This window comes from Sus scrofa, chromosome 17 (genome assembly GCF_000003025.6).
Source record: "Sus scrofa isolate TJ Tabasco breed Duroc chromosome 17, Sscrofa11.1, whole genome shotgun sequence".
In the NCBI taxonomy this organism is placed as follows: domain Eukaryota; kingdom Metazoa; phylum Chordata; class Mammalia; order Artiodactyla; family Suidae; genus Sus; species Sus scrofa.
In genome coordinates, this window is record NC_010459.5 from 37570319 (window position 1) to 37592321 (window position 22003).

General features: G+C 41.3%; 1 protein-coding gene across 3 annotated transcripts in view; it reads left to right on the forward strand.

The window, feature by feature from the left end:
- The window catches only part of ASIP (agouti signaling protein), a 176173-nt gene that overhangs the window by 27704 nt on the left and 126466 nt on the right, over positions 1 to 22003 (forward strand). Inside the window, exons 1-2 of one of the 3 annotated variants that reach the window (XM_021077312.1) lie at positions 70 to 269; positions 3195 to 3315. The gene's annotated coding sequence lies outside the window, so the exon portion shown is untranslated. Of the gene's footprint in view, positions 1 to 69; positions 270 to 3194; positions 3316 to 22003 lie in introns of those variants that run through there. The other 2 variants (XM_021077313.1, XM_005672859.3) reach the window with 2 other exon arrangements.

A 22003-nucleotide genomic window follows, 5' to 3' on the forward strand; every position in this document is an offset into this window, starting at 1 on the left:
CCTAATTCGCTCCGACTGGCGCGAGTTACCAGGCGACGTTCCAGCGCCAGGCAAGCCGGGACTTGTAGTCCGCCCGGGAGAGGAGGGCGCCTGCGCGGCGGCCGCCCAGCGACCCGTGCGCGTGCGCGACGTCTGAGGCAGCGGGGCAGGAAGGTTCCATTTCCCCGGTAGTGACTTTTACTTCAGTTTTTCCAGGCGTACGGAACTGTGCAGTTCTGCCTTGCTTGTGGAGTGAATTCGGGGCAGTTCCTCCTGGGTCAGGGTGGTGGGTAAGGCACTCAGTAATATGAATTTGTTGGGGCTTTAGTTTTCTCTGATAGCTCCATCATGCCCCCTCTGGAGTGTTCTAGTCTTTGAGAAACTCTAAGTTGGGGCTAAAGGTGCGCACCTCTCTAAGGGGTTGTACTTCATGAGAAATCTAACCCAACAGGCTGGATTTCAGCTTGGGAGGTCGGAAACCAAAAGCCTTCTCCCTGTAGACGGGAGAGGAGAAACGGCTTGGCAAGAGGCATATGTCAGGAAACATCAAAATCCTTGTTTGTGAAGTCTCTGCTTGAACCCTGTGGATGCAGTTCCCCTTGACACATAATAATAGCAGTTACCCTTCAGCAGGCTCTCACTGTTGTCAGTGCCCTACAGCCAAAGACCACGGAGAACACCCCTGAATTTGAACAAAGCTGGGCCTTTTGTCTTCTTGCAAGGAGGGGAGGCACACCATGAGGCACAGAGGGGCATCTCAGGAAGAGGGTGCTAGAAAGAATTCATAGGAGTTCTTTTGGAGGGGCTTTTGTAGGTAATTTGGGGGAGGGTACAAGGAAGCAGCCCTTCTCTCTGGATTGGATGCTATTAGGAGATGGTGGTATTTCTATGACGGGGTATTTTTTTTCTATTTATGGCCACCCTTGTGGCATATGGAAGTTCCCAGGCTAGGGGTTTAATCAGAGCTGCAGCTGCCGGCCTACACCACAGCCACAGCAACGCAGGATCCGAACCAAGTTTGTGACCTACACCCCACCTTACAGCAACACCAGATCTTTAACTCACGAGCGAGTCAGGGATTAACCCGCATCCTCATGGATGCTAGTTGGGTTCGTTAACCACTGAGCCATGACGTGAACTCCAAGGATGGGGTGTTTTAATAGTTCTTATCTAAAAGTGGAGAAGAACCAAGAGTGGCTAAAGCTATGATTGGTTTAAAAGGAGCAGCCCCTCTTATGGTTGGGACAATGTTATTTTTTGTTTGTGTTCAGACATGCTTATAGAGTGGTGTTGGTTTTGTCTTGATCCATCATGGTCACAGAGTGGTTTTGTCTGATATTGGTGTCTTGTGAAATTATGTTCTATAAAGCAGCACATTCTAGTTGATAGTGCCAGCCTAGCTCCCACTATTTAGGGACTGCTTTTCTCCATCTCACTGTGCTTCATATCACTCAATACATGTTCTCTGCTTTGGACCTCAAAACAACTGTGTGGACATATTAAGTACTCCACCTTGGATATTGGTCCCTAAGCATGGTAGGTAAAATTAGGTCTCAGCCTCCAAGGATCTTATAGGTTAGTAAGAATGATCCAAATCCAGACAGTCTGATGCCAGTGGTTTCTGCTTTACCACCTTGAGAATCTGTACCCCTAAGGAAGCTACACTGCCTCCTCAGTAATTTTCAGCTACTAATAGCTGTACTTACCAGGATTTTTCAACAGCAGCATTCTTGACATTTGGGGCCAGATAATTCTTTGTTATTGGGAGCTGTTCTGTGCATTGGAGGAATTTAGCAGTATCCCTGACCTCTATCCACTAGCTGCCTGAGGCACCTTAGTTGTGACCCTACACTAGTTGTGACAACCAAAAATGTCTCCAGATATTACCAAATCACCCCTGGTCAAAAGCCACTGGTGAGGAGTTCCTGTTGTGGCTCATCAGTTTACAAACCTGACTAGTATCCATGAGGATGCAGGTTTGATCACTGGTCTCACTCAGTGGGTTAAGGATCTGGCATTGCTGTAGTTGCTGTGTAGGCCTGCTGCCATAGCTCTGGTTCAACCACCGGGCTGGGAACTTCCATATGCTACAGGTTCAGCACAAAAAAAGCAAAAAGAAAGAAAGCCACTGTTGAATACCATTTATCTCCTGATTTGTGAGAGGTAACAAATATTTGGGGCATGACAGTTCCCAAGTCACTTTGATGGAGGGGCCTTTGAAGAAGAGAGACAGAAACAAAGTGGTCTAAGTTTTCGAAAAGTCTATTCAACTAGGAAAATGAAGACCGAGACAAGGAAAAGACAAGTGGGAAAAAACAAAGGTAGAGGAGAAACGATAGAAGTGGAGAGGAGCTCAAAGGAAATCACCCTTAAGTTACTCAGTTCACCCTAACAAATTCAGTTCATGTTAACAAAGACACACAAAGTCTTTTTTTTTTTTTTATTTCCAGGTGGAAGGGAACTTCTATTACTTGATTTTTAAAATTTACTTATAATTTTATTGCGTAGTGTCATCAACACTATTTCTTTTTTTGTCTTTTTAGGGCCACACCCGAGGCATATGAAAGTGCCCAGGCTAGGGGTCGAATCAGAGCTGCAGCTGCTGGCCTACACCACAGCCACAGCAACACCAGATCTGAGTCACATCTTCGACCTGTACCCCAGCTCATGGTAACACCAGATCCTTAATCCACTGAACATGGCCAGGGGTCAAACCCACGGTCCTCATAGATACTAGTCAGGTTCATTACCACTGAGCCATGATGGGAACTCCCACAAAGTCTTAATGAGGCCTTATTGTACTGCCACTCCCTGTTTGGGAAATGCTAGTCTACTTAGCAAATAGACTTAACTGCTTTTGTGAAAAGATGTATTTTCCTTTACAACGTGGTACCAAATCTGACCTCCCTGAACTGGTTGCTTATCAGAGACTTTCTTCAGAGATTTCACACTACCCCCAAGGTAGTAGTTTGTTTTCTAGGGAAAGCCAAGATTCCCTGGGGAGCTGACAAAAGTCACAAAGCAACGATAGCTAAGCTTTTTCAGATTTTCCAAGAGGTAGCTCTTATTGAGGTTAAGCTAGTAAGAACATCAACACAATTGTTATTTGTGTTTTCCTAACCTCTTTCACCTAGGAATGTATAAAACATATAGACATTTATTAATTTTCTTCTCATAATGGTGAGGGAAATCATTGTGATTTTCCTATTTTATAGCTACAGAAGCCAAATTATGAAGTCCACAAAAAATATTGAGAAATCCCGAACAGCCTACTGGAATCTTCACTGTGATCCATTCTTGATGCTCAGCACCACCCAGATCTCCAGCTTCCCAGTAGTAAGCTAATGATGATAATCTTTCAACTGCATACTAAATTTTATGTTTGCGCAAGCTTTAAAGTATTCCTTAGTTTCTTCATTTCACCCATAAAATAAACGGTAGGCCTATAGAGGCTATGGCTTACAGAAAATTAGTGACAATACTTGAGCTAAAACCCAGATCTCATGAATTTTAGTCCAGTACTCTCTCTACTTAAGCAAGCCAAAATCTGATGGTATTTCCCACTGCAAATCTTCCTCATCTCATTTAGCAAGGCACTGTTCTCTGCCTGGTTGCTCAAGTCAGAAATCCAGGAGTTAACTCAATTCCTTTCTTTTCCTCACTTTTTCATCCAATTCATTATCAAGTCTTACTGATTCAGTGTCCAAAATAAATCTCAAATCCAACCACTTCTATCTCCACTGCCACTAGCCTGGCCCAGGTGATTGTCATTGCTTTCTGGGATACAGCCCCTTTCCTTCATAACACTTAGCACAATGTGTTTATTTCCTTCATAACACTTACCACAATTTAATTTATTTGCCAGTTTTTTACTTGTAATTTCATAATCTCACTTCACTGTAGAATGTATATAAATTTCTTGAGAATAGGTGCAAAATGTGTTTTGTTCACTCTAATATCCCCAGCACCTAGCAGAGTAACAGTTTCATCATAGGCGCTTAAATATTTGGTAACTATTTGTTGAAGTTGTGGGTGAAAATCCAGTAGTATCTGAAATTTTAACAAAATTCTTACAGTGCTAGAGTTGAAGTTAGAGTCTTTATTTAATCATATATGGTAAAAATGACTGAAGCTAATATAATTAAAATCAATAGTATTACAGTATGTCTGAAAGAATGTGTTAGAATTGAAATGGTTCTCCTGGAATCCAGAAAGATAGGACTCTGCCAGGATTTGGCCATGTTTTTTCATCCAGCAATGTTCAGGATAGAGAGATCATAAATCCAAAGACCATTGTTAAGCTAGTCTTAAGTACGCGTGTCTAGAGCATAGGTAGTTTCTTGGGCTTTACCTGGGCCTGAATGAAACCATCCACTCTCTTTTTTCTGATCATTTACCACAGGATATGTTGATTATGAACTTAGATTCTTTGGTGGCTTTACACAGGGAAGGAAACACTCTGGGCAGCAAACAAAAATATTTTAGTTCCTGGAAAAACTTATTCTACACTAGAATGTAACTTTGTGAGGGCAGGAAATTTTATTTTATTTTATTTTATTTTTTCACTTTTTAGAGCCATACCTGCGGCATATGGAAGTTCCCAGGCTAGAGGTCGAATCAGAGCTGTAGCTGCCGAGCTACATCACAGCACCAGCAATGTCAGATCTGAGCCTCGACTGGAACCTACACCACAGCTCACAGCAACACAGGATCCTTAACCCACTGAGTGATGCCAGGGATCAAACCTGCATCCTCATGGATACTAGTTGGGTTCTTAACCTCCTGAGCTACAGCAGGACCTGAGGGCAGGAAATTGTTAATCACAGCTGTGTCCCTGGATCCTAGAACAGTGCTCAGCACAAAGTAGATCTTTTTTTTTTTTTTTTTTTTTTTTGTCTTTTGTTTTTGTTGTTGTTGTTGCTATTTCTTGGGCCGCTCCCGCGGCATATGGAGGTTCCCAGGCTAGGGGTTGAATCGGAGCTGTAGCCACCAGCCTACGCCAGAGCCACAGCAACGCGGGATCCGAGCCGCGTCTGCAACCTACACCACAGCTCATGGCAACGCCGGATCGTTAACCCACTGAGCAAGGGCAGGGACCGAACCCGCAACCTCATGGTTCCTAGTCGGATTCGTTAACTACTGCGCCACGACGGGAACTCCCAAAGTAGATCTTTTATAAGTGTTTGATGAATGAATGTGTATTAGTAAATTAGAATTATACTTTATACCACATTTTCTTATGAATTTGGTTATTGTGAGTCAGTCTTCAAGTATCTGTTCCATGCTAGATTCATTAGGAAAATCAGATTTCTGATCCTGCTGGACAAAGATGAGATCCTAAACTCCAATGCTCCACCTCAAGGATCTGTGAGACCCTATTTGGTTAATCAGCTGAACTCCTTCTCCCAGGGCTCCTTCTTGATTCTCTGTGAATCTAGTTCATCCTCCATCTAGCTTGCAGTTTCCTTAAAAAAAAAAAAAAAAAGAAAGAAAAAACTGATCATACTCCTTCTCTGCTTGAAAGTCAGTTAATTCTCTGTTATCTTTGGCATAATAGTTATGCACAGTCTACCTCTCCAGCTGTCCTCATCACTCTACTCTCTACCCATTTTACTGTTCCCTATCATGTATTATACGGTTCAGCCACACTGAATCACTTAATGTTTCCTGAAAATGCTTTTCCCTTATCTGGGAATGTTCATCCCTTCTCTTCCCATCTGATGAACTCCTCTTGCCATCTTTAAAGATTCAGCTTAGATGTTATTTTTAAAAAGAAGCCTATGATTTTCATGGGGGTTGGGGAGAACAGAGGTTGGTGAGGTGGGAAGCTATTCCTTTCTTTCTACTTGTTTTCTCTCATTACTCTATTGCAGTATCATATTATGGCTATCTTTGATATCATAGAGGGCAATATCTGTGTCTTATCTTTCTTTGCTTTCTCAGTGCCAGCACATGTTTGTGAATGCAAGAACCCATATGAGGCGATAAGTATGAGTGCTAATAACTAACGTACAAAGGCTTAGCTTCTTGAACATAGCCTCCTTCCCAAGGGAGAACAGGAATTTAACAGCTGTGTTCAGTTTGGAATAATTAGGTGTGAACATAGTCTGGAAAGAAATGTGCTTTGCATACTCCCTTTATGATTTACTGTAAAATGACGTGATAACAGTTTTTTTGGTAGATTGGCAGGCCCTTAGAAGGGAGTGATTTATCACACCGTGTACACATTCAGCACCTTGGATTGTATCTACTCATTGCTCCTCTTTCTCCCTTGCTGTTGAGAGAATTTGTAGCCCCAACGTTGCCTAGCACAGGGTTTAGCACTTATTAGGAGCCCAATAAATGTTTGTTGAAAGAATGCATAATTTTTTTTTTGTCCTTTTGTCTTTTAGGGCCGCACCGGCGGCATCTGGAGGTTCCCAGGTTGGGGGTCTAATCAGAGCTGTAGCTGCTGGCCACAGCCATAGCCACAGCAACGCAGGATCCGAGCTGCATCTGCAACCTACACCACAGCTCACAGCAATGGTGGATCCTTAACCCACTGAGCAAGGCCAGGGATCAAACCTACGACCTCATAGTTCCTAGTCGGATTCGTTTCCACTATGCCACGATGGGAACTCCTAAAATGACAAGTGTTAACAAGGATGTGGAGAAATTGGAACGCTTATGTACTATTAGTTGGAATACAAAATGATGCAGGCACTATTGTGGCTGTTCTTCAAAACAATATGGTGGTTCCTCAAGAAATTAAAAATAATATTACCATATGATCCAGCAAGTCCAATTCTATATATTCAAAAGAATTGAAAGCAGATTCTCAAAGAGGTATTTGTTTACCCATGTGTATAGCAGCATTATTCACAATAACCAAGAGGTGCAAGTAACTCAAATGTCCACTAATAGATGAATGGATAAACAAAATATGGTATATACATGCCATATTGAATATTGAATACATGAACATTATTCAGCCTTAAAAAGAAGGAGATTCTGGAGTTCCTGTCGTGGCTCAGTGGTTAACGAATCTGACTAGGAACCATGAGGTTGCGGGTTCAATCCCTGGCCTCCCTCAGTGGGTTGAGGATCTGGTGTTGCTGTGAGCTGTGGTATAGGTTGCAGATGTGGCTCGGATCCCAAGTTGCTGTGGCTCTGGCCCTGGCGGCTCCAGCTCCAATTAGACCCCTAGCCTGGGAACCTCTATATGCTGTGGGTGTGGCCCTAGAAAAGACCCAAAAAAAAAAAAGGAAATTCTGACATGCTACAACATGGATGAAGCTTGAGGACATTGTGAAATAAGCCAGTCACAAAAAGATAAACACTTTATGATCCTATTTATATGAAGTGCTTAATATAGTCAGATTCATTGAAACAAAGTAGAATTGTGGTTGGCATGGTCTACAGGATGAGGGTGAATGGAAAATTATTGTTTAATTGGTGTAGAGTTTTAGTTTTGCAGGATAAAGAGTTCAGGAGATTGGTTGCCAACAAGGAGAATGTACTTAATTGTACATAAAAATGATTATGATCGTAAATTTCATGTTAAGTATATTTAATCAGAATTTTAAAAAAAACAGTAATGAATAGGTAGTCAGAAGACCAAGGTTGGCGCTCCCGGGTTGTTCTTGATGACTAATAAATCTTGAGCAAGTCTTTTTTTCACTCGTGCTTTGATTTCTTCATCTTTTAAACAGGATAATAAAGCCTGCCCAGCTTCTGGGTTTGTGTTAGGATCAAATACAAAAAACAAAAACAAAAAACATCAATAACTCTTAAGATACTTTTCAAGTAGTAGTTTTCCCAGTATTCCTGTTCCCTGATCTCCTTTAATATTCATTCCAAGTTTCACATCTTATTTCATAACAAAATTTTCCTAAAGATGCCTCAGCAATAACCCATTACCACTTCAAAGGACATGTATGCTGAACTCTTTCAACTTGGGCTGCCCACATTTATAATTTGGTCTTGGGAAAACAGCAAATAAAAAGCCTTTATGAGGACTAGTGGTAACCTAAGATGCTTATTACTAATGTGGTTTAGCATTAATTGGGGAAATACAAGCTTTGGATTTTCATGTAAACATAAGAAAGCTGGTCCCAAATTAAGGGGATAAGAGGAAGAATGAATATCTGCTGAGTACCTACTAAGTGTTAGGACCTAGCAGATGTGTACAAGCATTATCTAATTTAATCCTCATGGTAGCCTGTCAGGTTAATAATATTATACTCATTTTATAAATGGGGAAAAATGAAGCTCAGAGAGGTTAGGTCACTTACCCAAGATCACACAATTTATGACTGAGATGCAATTCAAGTCCAGGTCTGTGTAACTGAAGCTGATATTCTTTCTACTCTCTTACACTGCCTCTCAAAATATATTTGACTATGTTACTTGGTAATAGAGTCAATGGTATATGTTGTATATTTGATGTATATTCATGCATTTATATCAATTTTATTTCCTTAGCCATTATAAATAAGACCGGCTGTGGTAGGATGATTATCACCACTTAATAGATGATGAAACAGTCAGAAAATTTAACTTACCTAAAATCAACATCAACCAACTAATAAATAACAAGACTCGTTCCTGTCATGGCACAGCAGAAATGAATCATACTAGGAACCATGAGGTTGTGGGTTTCGATCCTTGGCCTTGCTCAGTGGGTTAAGGATCTGGCATGCCGTGAGCTGTGGTGTAGGTCGCAGATGTGGCTCAGATCTGGTGTTGCTGTGGCTGTAGTGTAGGCCAGCAGCTACAGCTCTGATTAGACCCGTAGCCTGGGAGCCTCCATATGCCACGGGTACAACCCTAAAAAGACAAAAATACAAAAAATAAATAAATAAAATAACAAGACTTGAAAATAGGTATTGCAATTCTCAGACCCATGTTTTTTCACGACAGCTTCATGAGAGCAGAATTTTATCTCTGAATTTTCTCCTTCTGGCTTTTTTTAAATGGGAGCAAAAAGAGTGAGCATTTCGATAGTTTGGCACTTTTCAAGGTACATGGACAGATTAAAGGCATGTGATTATCCCTGTTCTCTCCCCCAAATCACTAAAATGACAGTGAGTTAACAGTTTAAATCTTATCATTCCACAAAGACAAAGGGAATAAGAAAGATGACAGCAGATGATAGCAAAATCTTGGAAGATGGAAAGTTGAGCTGAGAAAACCAAATTCAAAATATTTGAGCAGGATGCATTAATAAGAGACAAGCAGGTTCATGTTGCTGAACACTGAAACATCAGGAATTGGAAAGAGCATATACTATAGCAGTACAGATATGTGAGGGGTCAAAAGGAGGGGGATTGGCTGAAAGTCTATAAAAGAAGTTAAACTATAAGGTCCCTTCTTCATCCTGCTTAGTTAGGCAACTATCCCTCTATCTCCCTGGTTTATTCTGTGAAAAATTGAATTAGAGAGGCTCCAAACTGAGATGCCAGGTACAGCTAAAGATCTTAGCTGAGGAGGCTGGGATAGGAGGATATTACACTGAAAACAGATCAGATGAATATCTACATGCTGAATGATGAAACTTGTCCAGCCCTCTTGCTCTGTTTCACTCCAGGAATGCTGACAGCAAGGCTTATATTCTCCAGGCAGGACAGCGGAGAAATAATTTTGGAAAAAATTCGAAATTGAATAACCCCAGAAGAAATATCTGTAGATACTAATACTTGAGGGTCTCCCAACAAAACAGATAGGTCCCGGAGTTCCCATTGTGGCACAGGGGAAACGAACCTGACTAGGAACCATGAGGTTGTAGGTTCCATCTCTGGCCTCGCTGAGTGTGTTAAAGATCTGGCATTGCTGTGAGCTGTGATGTAGGTCGCAGACACAGCTTGGATCCCATGTTGCTGTGGCTATGGTGTAGGCCGGCAGCTGTAGCTCCGATTGGACCCTAGCCTGGAAAACTCCATATGCCGCCGGTACAACCCTAAAAAGCAAAAAAAACAAACACGCAAAACAGATAGGTCCCCACTTTATCAACCTGCACTAAAACCCACCAACTGAAAAACTGTTCTGATTAACATTGAGTTTCCAAATACCTTTTGTAATGACTCACTTTTTTTTTTTTTTTTTTTTTTGCTATTTCTTGGGCCACTCCCGCGGCATATGGAGGTTCCCAGGCTAGGGGTCGAATCGGAGCCGCAGCCACCGGCCTACGCCAGAGCCACAGCAACTCGGGATCCCAGCCGCATCTGCAACCTACACCACAGCTCACAGCAACACCGGGTCCTTAACCCACTGAGCAAGGGCAGGGACCGAACCGCAACCTCATGGTTCCTCGTCGGATTCGTTAACCACTGCACCACGACGGGAACTCCCAATGACTCACTTTTAAATATGAAGATACAAAGGATCACCAGATGGTTGAGATAAGCCTTAAGCAAGAAAGATAGCATCAAATAGAAATGGAAAAGAAGAAAGAAACTCAGACCATACAGAAAACAGAAGAATATTTTTTGACAATAATAAGCATCCTTTGCCTCTGATAGTACAAAATAGTGTTGTGTTAGATCTGCTCTTACTAGATTCTGGATGTTAATTGTTAAATTTTCAGGAATTTTGCTAGTAGGCTGTTAAACCATTGGTAGCTTTAAAACTGACAATGGTAGAAGTGTTCCCACCACTGTTTTGTTGCTCAACACAACAAAACCTTTTTCCTCCAGGAAGCCAATTATTAAACTTTTTTTTTTTTCTCTTATGACTGCACCTGGGGCATATGAAAGTTCCCAGGCTAGGGGTTGAATTGGAGCTACAGCCACAGCCACAGCAACACCAGATCCAATGTGCATCTTTGAGCTACGCTGAAGCTTGCAGCAATGCTGGATCCATAACCCACTGAGTGAGGCAAGGGATCAAACCCACATCTTCATGGATACTAGTTGGGTTCTTAGCCTGTTGAGCTACAACAGGAACTCCTAAGCATTTTTTTTTTTCTTTTTCTTTTAGGGCCACACCCAAGGCATGTGGAAGATCCCAGGCTAGGGGTCTAATCAGAGCTGCAGCTGCCAGCTAATGCTGCAGCCACAGCAATGCCAGATCTGAGCTGTGTCTGTGACGTATACTGCAGCTTGTGGCAAGGCCAGATCCTTAACCCAGTGAGAGAGGCCAGGAGTCAACCTGCGTCCCCATGGGTACTTGCCATGTTCATTACCACTGAGGCAGGATGGAAACTCCAATATTTATATTTTTATCAAACATTTACCAGCATACTACTGGTCCTCTTCCCCCATACTAGAAAACCTTATATACCTCTTTGTGTTAATATTAAAAAGTAGAAAGACTTTCTAAGCAATCTTTTCTAATCTCAATATTTCACAGAGAAAGAAATTGAGATCCAGAGAAGTAAACCAGTTTGTACATGTCATATATCTGGATAGTAGCAAAGCCAAAGCTGGATTCCAGCTCTTCAGTCTTCTGGTCACTTTTTTTTTTTGGTCTATTTGGGGCTGCACCCTCGGCATATCGAAGTTCCCAGGCTAGAAGTCGATTTGGAGCTGTAGCTGCTGGCCTACACTACAGCCGTAGCAACACAGGATCCAAGCCTTGTCTGCGACATATACCACAGCTCAGAGCAACACCAGATCCTTTAACCCAGGGATTGAACCTGTGTCCTCATGGATACTAGTCGGGTTTGTTGTCGCTGAGCCACAACAGAGACTGCTGGTCACTTCTTTTTATGCCACCACATTGTCTTCATTTCTGTGTAAACTATAGCTCTTTTCCTAGGTATAACCCTAAGTAAGGTCACAAGTACTGTTCCAACAAAATAATTCTTAAGGGATGTCAGTGAACAGAGCACAGCTTTCTCTCCTCTTTGTTCCTTTTGCAGACAGATTTAAGTTACCACATTTGTTTTCGGAGAAAGAACAGATCCTCCTATTCCTGAGTCTTACAGGCTATGAAAAAAAAATTTTCTTTTAATGTTTATTGGTTAGTTTTTTTTAAATTTTACACTGCTTTATTGAATAAAAAGAGATTGCTTTTCATAAAAGTGCATTATATGACACTTAGAAACATGTTTGTGAACTTTTATTGCACACTCCCTGGGAATGATTGTGAATGCCAGGCAGCAAGTTTTGTCTCTTCTACAGTGGCATGGCTGCCCAGTAATGTCTTCCTTTCTAGAATTCTCATCATTAGTTTGACTATCTGGAATCAAGGTGTTTGTTAAAATGCGCAAATGTTAACTAGGAAGAAATGTGCAAAGAGCCATTTTTAGAACCTTAGAGGAATAAAAACAGGATAGATATTTGGTGATTTTGAAGGGATAAGGATAATAAAGAGAGACCCAGAGTAAAGTAGAAATTTCCGGTAGGATAGGTAGGATAAGCCTATCTTTGGTGATTTGTCACAACTCAGAAGCCATGGCAGCTAGGGGATAGCATGAGAATATTAGTTGAAATAAGCAATCTTATTGGAGATGTCAATGAGATCTTGGGAATATGGTTAACCTCTGAGAACAGAGCTATTAAGAAACAACCTATGCTTATCAGATCTTTCTTGGAGTGTTATCATTAGAAAATTTGTAGGCAAACTAGGACACTTTTCAAGGGAGAGGTTTGTTACTGGAAATCAGCCTTCAGTAAGTATTTATGTGTCATGACTGCTTTTTACATTGGGATACATCAGTGAACAAAACAAAGATTTCCTGCCCTTGTGGAACTTACATTTTTGCAAGGCTAGACAGACAATAAACAAAATGAATACAGACTGTAGTTAGAAGGTGAAAAGTGCTCTCAATAAAAAGAAAAAAAAATAGACAAAGCAAAGTGAATCATGTCGAGAATGTCAGGAAATTTGAAGGATGATAGTTCCATTTCTTCTATAAAGTATGGAAAATAATACTTACCATTGTTGTAAATATTTAATGTGATATTACTTAAGTAATTTGTACTATGCCGAACATACTTGGCAGTGACAGTAAAAGCTCTGCTCCACATTATCTTTACTCCAGGATCCAGGTCTTTTATCTGAAACACTTCCTGTTTAATGTAAGAGGGAAAAGAAACAGGCAGATCGTTCACTGGCTCTTAAATCTTCTGCCCAGAAATCACACATGTCACCAGTTTTATTAAACCAAATCATATGGTGTGATAGTTTTCAAATTATGTCCACAAATTATTTGATATTCCTACCTTTAGAAAGTAGAGCCTAATTCCTCTGCCCTTGAGTATAAGGTAGACCTAGTCTCTTGCTTGTAATAAATACATGAGGAGTTCTCTCATAGCTCAGTGAGTTAAGGATCTGATGTTGTTACTGCTGTGGCTCTGATTATAGCTGTGGCATGGGTTCAATCCCTGACCGCCTCCAGGAAAAACAAATACCACGATGGCAGAAGTAACATTGTGTGACTTCCAAGACGGGGTCATGAAAGGCATTTCAGTTTTTCTCTTGGTTTACTCACTCTGGAAGAAGCCAGCTACCATGTCTTGAGGTCATTCAAGTAGCCAGTGGTTAGACGCATGTGAAGAGAAACTTAGGCTCTTCACCAATAGCCAGTGAGGATCAGCGATCTCACGCCAATAGTCATGTGAATGAACCCTCTTGGAAGAGGATCTTCCTTGCTTCATTCAAATTTTCAGATATCTGCAGCCCCAGGAAACATCTTTTAAAAAATTGAAGCACAATTCATTTACACTATTATACTATATCAGTTTCAGGTATATAACATAGTGATTCAGTATTTTTATTTTATTTATTTATTTATTTTTTTTTTTTTTTTTAGTTTTTTTGTCTTTTGTTGTTGTTGCTATCTCTTGGGCCGCTTCCGCGGCATATGGAGGTTCCCAGGCTAGGGGTTGAATCGGAGCTGTAGCCACCGGCCTACGCCAGAGCCACAGCAACGCGGGATCCGAGCCGCGTCTGCAACCTACACCACAGCTCACGGCAACGCCGGATCATTAACCCACTGAGCAAGGGCAGGGATCGAACCTGCAACCTCATGGTTCCTAGTCGGATTCGTTAACCACTGCGCCACGACGGGAACTCCGTGATTCAGTATTTTTAAACATTACAAAATGATCACCGCAATAAATCTAATTATATGTTACCAGCAAAATTATTATATTATTTACTATATTCCATATGCTATACATTATACCCACTCATGTGACTTATTTATTTTATTACTGGAAGTTTTCTCCCTCACCTATTACACTCATTCCCCCACCCCTCTCCCCTCTGGCAACCACCAGTTTGCTCTCTGTATCTATGAACCTGTTCTTGTTTTGTTATGTTTGTTTTTTGTTTTTTAGGATTTTTTTTTTCTTCATTTTTTTTGGCCTTGCCCACAGCATGTGGAAATTCCTGGGCCAGAGATCAAACCCGCTCCACAGTAGCACTCCAAACTGCTGCAGTGACAATGCCAGATCTTTAACCCCCTGCACCACAAAAGAACTCCTGGTTTTTTTTTGGGGGGGGTGTTTTGTTTTGTTTTGTCTTTTTAGGGCCACAGCCATGGCGTATGGAAGTTCCCAAGCTAGGGTCCAATTGAAGCTGTAGCCACCGGCCTATGCCAGAGCCACAGCAACTCGGGATCTGAGCCATGTCTGCGACCTACACTACAGCTCACGGCAATACCAGATCCTTCACCCACTGAGCAAGGCCACGTATTGAGCTTCCATCCCCATGGATATTAGTTGGGTTCTTAACCCACTGAGCCACACAGGAACTCCTCCTTTCATAATTCTTGTATTTTTAGTTATGGTCTTTTCTTTTCTGCTTAAATAAGTCCTTTTAATATTTCTTGTAAAGCCAGTGTAGCAGTGTTGAATTTCTTTAGCTCTTGCTTCACTGTGAACCTCTTGACCTCTCTTTTCACATCTGAATGATAGCCCTGCTAGGTATTCTTTTTTTTTTTTTTTTTTCTTTTTGTCTTTTTGCCTTTTTCTAGGGCTGCTCTCTCAGCATATGGAGGTTCCCAGGTCAGGGGTCTAATTGGAGCTGTAGCTGCCAGCCTACGCCAGAGCCACAGCAACTCAGGATTCGAGCCGCGTCTTCGACGTACACCACAGCTCACAGCAACGCCGGATCCTTAATCCACTGATCGAGGCCATGGATTGAACCGGCAACCTCATGGTTCCTAGTCAGATTCGTTAACCACTGAGCCATAATGAGAACTCCATAGGTAGAGTATTCTTAATTGCAAGTTTTTTCCTTTGATCATTTTGATTATATTGTGCCACTTCCTTCGGGCCTGCAAAGATTCTGCTGAAAAGTCAGCTCATTGATTTATGGGAGTTCCTTTATATGTAACTAGTTGGTTTTCTTTTGCTGCTTTTAAGATTCTGTCATTATTTTTTATAATTAAAATATAGTTGATTTATAAATTGTGTTAGGGGAGTTCCCTAGTGGCTCAGCAGGTTGAGGATCTGGTGTTGTCACTGCTTTGGCACCAGTTCAGTCTCTGGCCTAGGAATTTTCATGTGCTGTGGGCACAGCAAAAAAAAAAAAAAAAAAAAAGAAAGAAAGAAAGAAATCATAAAACAAATGTGTTAGTTTCAGGTGTATAGCCAAGTGACTCAGTTAAATATATATATTCTTATTCAGACTCTTTTCCATTATAGGTTATTACAAGATGTTGAGTGTAGTTCCCTGTGCCATATAGCAGGTCCTTGTTGGTTATCTATTCTATATATAGTAGTGTGTATATTTTAATACCAAACTCCTAATTTAGCCCCTCTCATTATCTTTCATTTCTGCTATTTTAATTATAATGCATCTTGGTGTGACTCTTTGGGTTCATGTTGTTTGAAACTCTCTGTGCTTCCTGAATATGGATGTCTGTGTCCTTTCCTAGGTTAGTGAAGTTTTCAGCTATTATTTCTTCAAATAAGTTCTCTGCCCCTTTCTCTCTCTTCTTCTGGACCCCTGCAATGTTATGTTAGTGTGCTTGATGTTGACCCAGAGGCCTTTTAAACTGTCCTGATTTTTTTCTAATCTTTTTTTTTTCTTTTCAGCTTGGATGATTTCTACTACTCTGTCTTCCAGTTTTCTGATCCATTTCTTTGTATCATCTAATCTACTGTTGATTCTTTCAGTGTATTTTAAATTTGAGTTATTGAATTCTTCAGCCCCATTTGGCTCTTCATTTTTTTTTTTTGTCCTACCCATGGCATATGAAAGGTCCTGGGCCAGAGATCAAATCTGAGCTGTATCTGGGACCCACACCACAGCTCTGGCAGTGCCAGATCCTTAACCCTGGATCCTTAACCCATTGCACATAGCAGGAACTCCTAGCTCACCTTTAATCATATAACTCTTAAATTTCTTCTGGTTTTCATCCATTCTTCTCCTGAGTTTATTGAGCATCTTTATGATTGTACCTTCAACTTTATTTCAAGTAGATCTCTTATCGCCACTTGACTTAGTTCTCATGGGGTTTTGTCTTATTCCTTTGGAACATATTCCTCTATCTCCTAATTTTGCCCAATTCTCTGTATTTCTTTCTTTTCTTTTTTTGTCTTTTTAGGGATGCACCCATGGCATATGGAGGTTCCCAGGCTAGGGGTCTAATCAGAGCTACAGCTGCCAGCCTACACCACAGCCACAGCAACGTGGGATCCAAGCCATATCTGCTACCTACACCATAGCTCAGAGCAACACTGGATCCTTAACCCACTGAGCAATGCCACGGATCAAACCCATGTTCTCATGGCTACTAGTCGGGTTCATTAACTGGTGAGCCATGATGCAATTCTCTGTATTTATTTCCATGTATTAGGTAGGTCAGTTGTTTCTGAGCCTTGGAGAAATGGCTCTATACAGGAGACTTCCTATGGGCCCCAGCAGCATATCCCAGCATCACCAGAACTGTATGCTTTAGAAGTATTCCCCATGTAAGCAATGTGGGCCCTTCTACTGTGGTGGGCCAACTGCTGTGGGTGCAGTGGTAAGTAGGGCTGGCCCTGGACTGATTGGCTGCCAGGCCCTGCCTCATATGGTGGTTGTCAGCCTGCTCATGAGCCAGGCTGGGTCCTGGCACAGCTGGCTACATGACCTGGAGGTTCTCAGGGCTGATGCCAGCCTGCTGGTGGGTGGATAACCCCGCAATGCTAATAGGCTAAAGGGAGGACTTCAAAATGGTGCTTCCAAGCACCAGTGTCATCATGATAAGATATGCTCCTATAAATGGACTGCTGCCAGTATCTTTGTCCCCAGGGGAAGTCCCAGTTGCTTCTTGCTTCCCCCACTATCTCTCCAAGATGAGAAAGTGGGTCTAACCCAGGCTTCTTTGAAATCCCTTTCTCCGTGCTGGGACTCAGAGTGTGAGATTTTGCACACACCCTTTAAGAACAAAGCCCCTGTTTCCTACAGCGCTCTGACTCTCCCATGCACAAGCCCATTGTCCTCCAAAGCCAGATGTTCTGGGGGGCTCATCTTCCAATGCAGGACCCCTGGCCTGGGCAGCCAGATGTGAGTCTCAGACCCCTCATTCCTTGGGGTGAACCTCTTCAATTTATCCTTCGTTTGTGGGCCACCTAACCAAGGGTGTGGATCTTGATGATACTGTGTCTCTGGCCTTCCTACAAGACTCATGTTTCTTGCTTTATATCTTTAGTTGTAGAAAATCTTTTCTGCTAATCTTTAGGTTGCTCTATAAATAGTTGTAATTTTGGTGTGTCTGTGGGAGGGGGTGAGCTCAAGGTCTTCCTATTCCACCGTCTTGGCCATAACCCACTCCTCAGCAAACCCATGAGAAACTGAGCCAGGGCTACCTAGTCAAACTACACCCAAATCTTTGACATATAGAAAAAATAGGGTTTTTTTAATTGTAAAGTTTGGAAGTATTTGTTATATAGCAGAGATAACTAATACATATAGCCACCTCTGAGTTCAACAGGGAAGAATGTATAATCCTCCTGCAGAGAGAAGAATAGTAGGGAAAGAAACTGGAATATTTGGTGAACAGTAATATCTACGACAGTAGCTAAATTATTTAAATATAATCCTCTACCGTTTCATTAGACAAATGTCTGAAGCAAGTAATAAATCACGTAACCTCTGCACATTTACTCCCTTTTCCTTATCCTATTGTCCAGCAACTTCCATAATTGAAAAATGAGGTATTTTAAGTCAGGGTTCTGATACCCTTCCTAATTCCTATCCACTGCTGATTCTTAGAGTTATAGGGTTGTCAGATCCATTCTTTCCCTGGATTTTGATCTCTCCTTAGTCCCAAATCAACCAATTTGCAGCAATGCTAGATCCTTAACCCACTGTGCTTAGCTAGGTATCAAACCTGCGTCCTAGTACTCCAGAGACGCTGACAATCCTGTTGCACCACAGCAGGAACTCTGAATCTTCTTAAATCTCTTTATATGAGGTATAAAGATACGTGGCAATGACCTATTATGTTGTCAAAGAAATTATAGCTTTGTATAAATAATGAACCTCATATTGATGACATTTGTGGCTGACAAGTGGAAGATCAAAAACACTTAAGTGGAGGAGTTCCCACTGTGGTGCAGTGGGTTAAGAATCTGACTGCAGTAATTTCTGTTCTAGCTCAGTAATAAGGAACCTGACTAGTATCCATGAGTATGCAGGTTCAATCCCTGACCTCACTCAGTGGGTAAGGATCCTGTGTTGCCCTGAGCTATGGTGTTGGTTGCAGATGCGGCTCAGATCCAAGCTGCTGTGAGAAAGAAAAAGAAAACAGAAAAGAAACTGACTGCAACAGCTTAGGTCGCTGCAGAGGTGAGGGTTCAATCACTGGCCCAGCACAATGGGTTAAAGGATCTGGCATTGCTGCAGTTGTACTGTAGGTCACAGCTATGGCTCGGATTCAGTCCCTGGCTCAGGAACTTCCATATACTGAAGGTATGGCCATTAAAAACAACAAACAAACAAAAAAACAGCCACACAAGTTGAAAAGGAAGATAGAGAAGTTAGGATGATAGGCAATTATTTTTAAAAAAACCCAACTCTGATTGCAAATTGGATCCAGTGAGAAAGACAGTAATAAAATCTAGCCCTGTACGTAGGTTAGCCAGTGATAGTAAACCTCATGTATTCTCAGTGTAACAGGTTGAGAAAGTTCCATAGACCTGGATTCTAGGATGAGGACCTTGAAGACCAAATAGCCATGGCTAAGATGACCACTGGCTAGGCCCTACAGAAACACCCCTGCTCCCTCTTATCAATTAATGCTTGATTGGTCCTGCATTTGACTCCTGAAGAGTGAAAGGTTAAAGAATTCTGACCAACATCATCTCCTTCTCCACCCTCCACTGGGGTTAAGCACAATTAGAAGTCAGAAAGAAATGTGAGAAAAGAGCAATCCAGTACCGTGGTAATTTTACCTTCCCTCCAGTTAGATCTAAGCTCTTTATATTCTAATTCTACTGCTCAATTTTAAAAGAAATGAGCTTTCTTTTTCTGAGCTTTCCTTTCTTTTATCTTTTTCTGTCTCAAGACTGGAGTCCTTTATCCTTACTTTCTGGACTTTTCACTAATACGTCTTTCCTTTCCCTTGCCGCAGTCCTAGCATTCAAACAGAGACAGCTTGGAACAAAGCATTGGCCAGTTGATAGACACTAAAAACTCTCATTCAGGAGTTCCTGTTGTGGCTCAGCAGTTAACGAATCCGACTAGCATCCATGAGGATGCGGGTTCGATCCCTGCCCTCACTCAGTGGGTTAAGGATCTGGTGTTAAGGTGAGCTGTGGTGTAGGTCATAGACGCGGCTCAGATCCTGCATTGCTCTGGCTCTGGTGTAGGCTAGCAGCTGTAGCTCCAATTGAACCTCTAGCCTGGGAACCTCCATGTGCCGAGGGTGCGGTCCTAAAAAGACAAAAAACAAACAAACTAAAACTCTCACTCAACCCCAAACATGGTGTTACCTATTGCTTCTTCAAGTTTTCCAAAATGGAAATTTATATATTTTTTTCTGGTTATAGAGGAAATAAAAGCTCATAAAAAATGAAGCAATAGGAGTTCCCGTTATGGTGCAGTGGTTAACAAATCCAACTAGAAACCATGATGTTGTGGGTTCGATCCCTGGCCTTGCTCAGTGGGTTAAGGATCCGGCATTGCTGTGAGCTGTGGTGTAGGTCGCAGACACGTCTCTGATCTCTAGTTGCTGTGGCTCCTTCGTAGGCCATCGGCTACAGCTCTGATTTGACCCCTAGCCCAGGAACCTCCATGTGCCACGGGAAGTGGCCCTAAAAAAGGCAAAAAGACCATGTCAGTACTAACAGATTTTATTATTACTGTGTAATAAAGGGGGGACATGGAGTCTGGAAAAATAGGCAGATAATTGACTTATCGATATGACATTATAATACATGATATGTTCAGTGATATTTCATGGTATATTCAATGTGTTGTCCTTCATTAACAATGTATAGTTCATTGAGCTGTGCAAAATTTCAGTGAAATAGTACATAAACACAGTATTTCCATCAGTCTCTACATATTCATCTGAAATGCATTGCTTCAGTTGATTATGGCCTTTGTTTCACTGAATAAGCCTGTTCCTTTAGTATACACTAGAAGAAGTAACCAAGGAGGTGAGTATGTATCTGATTTTTAAATAAATGTATGTTTTCCAGGGAGTTCTTGCTGTGGTGCAGCAAGATCAGTGATGTCTCTGCACCAGGATGCAGGTTCGATCCCTAGCCCCAGCACAGTGGGTTAAAGGATTTGACTTTGCCAGATAGGATCTGACTTTTGCAGCATAGGTTGCAAAAGTGGCTTAGATTTGATCCCTGGTCCAGGAACTCCATATGCTGAAGGGCAGCCAAAAAAGAAAACAAGAAAAAATAAATTTATGTTTCCAGATTTTGTGGCTGCTGTGTATATAATAGTACAGATATATTGCAATGTATTTAACAAGTCCTCCTTTAATGGACATTTAGGTTGTTTCCAGTTTTTCGGAATTGTGAGTAACAAAAGGCAGTTAACATTTTTATTCATATTCATGTATCTTTGTGGAATTATTGATTATTTCATTGAGATAAAGGAGAATTCCTGAATCAAAATGAATGACATGTAAAATTGGATGTTACTGCCAAATTGCCTTTCAGAAAAGTTGAATCAGCTTACGTTGCCACTAACATTTGAATCAGTTTATATGTCCACCTAAAGTACATGAAAATGACTCTTTCCCACATATTCACATATGGGTATCTTTTTAAAAATTTTGCCAATATGATTCCTATTACTGTTTTAATTTCAATTATTCAATTATCAATGAGGTTGAGAGTATGTATTTCAGTGGTTTTAGTATGTTTACCATGCTGTGCAACAATCTCTGGTTGTTTTTGTTTGTTTCCAGTAGTTTTTATTATAAAATAAAACAGATACAGAGAAACACACACAGAGACCTTAGTGAATTATTACCAAGTACTGCTTTTTAACCAGTACCCAGGTCAAGAAATATAACTTTGTTAGCTCCTTCAGAAGACTTCCTTGTACCTTATCCCAGTTATAAGCACCTTCCTTCTCTCAAAATAACCACTATCCAAACTTGTATGGTAACAATTCCCTAACGTTTCTTTATTGTCTTATCACCTGAGTGTTATACTGTAGTTTAATCTTGCCCTTTAAAAAATATTAATATTTCTTTGTTCTGTGTTTTAAATTTCTTTTAATTTATGGTTTCTTCTCCATCCTTTTCCTTTCCTTAAAATTTATCTTTTTTTTTTTTTTTTTTTTTAAGGGCCTCACCTGTAGCATATGGAAGTTCTCAGGCTAGGGGTCAAATTGGAGCTGCAGCTGTTGCCTACGCCACAGCCAGAGCAGTGCCAGATCCGAGCCACATCTGCATCCTACACTGCAGCTCACGACCATGCTAGATCCTTAACCCAGTGAGCAGGGCCAGGGATCAAACCTGCATCCTCGTGGAAACTAGTCGGGTTCATTACCGTTGAGCCACAGTGGGAACTCCTAAAATTTATCTGTTGAAGAACCTGGTCCATTTGACTTGTAGAGTTCCCACAATCTGGACTTTACTAACTGCATTTCAAGGACTGGTCAGCATTGTCATATGTCTTTTGTATTGTGTACAAAT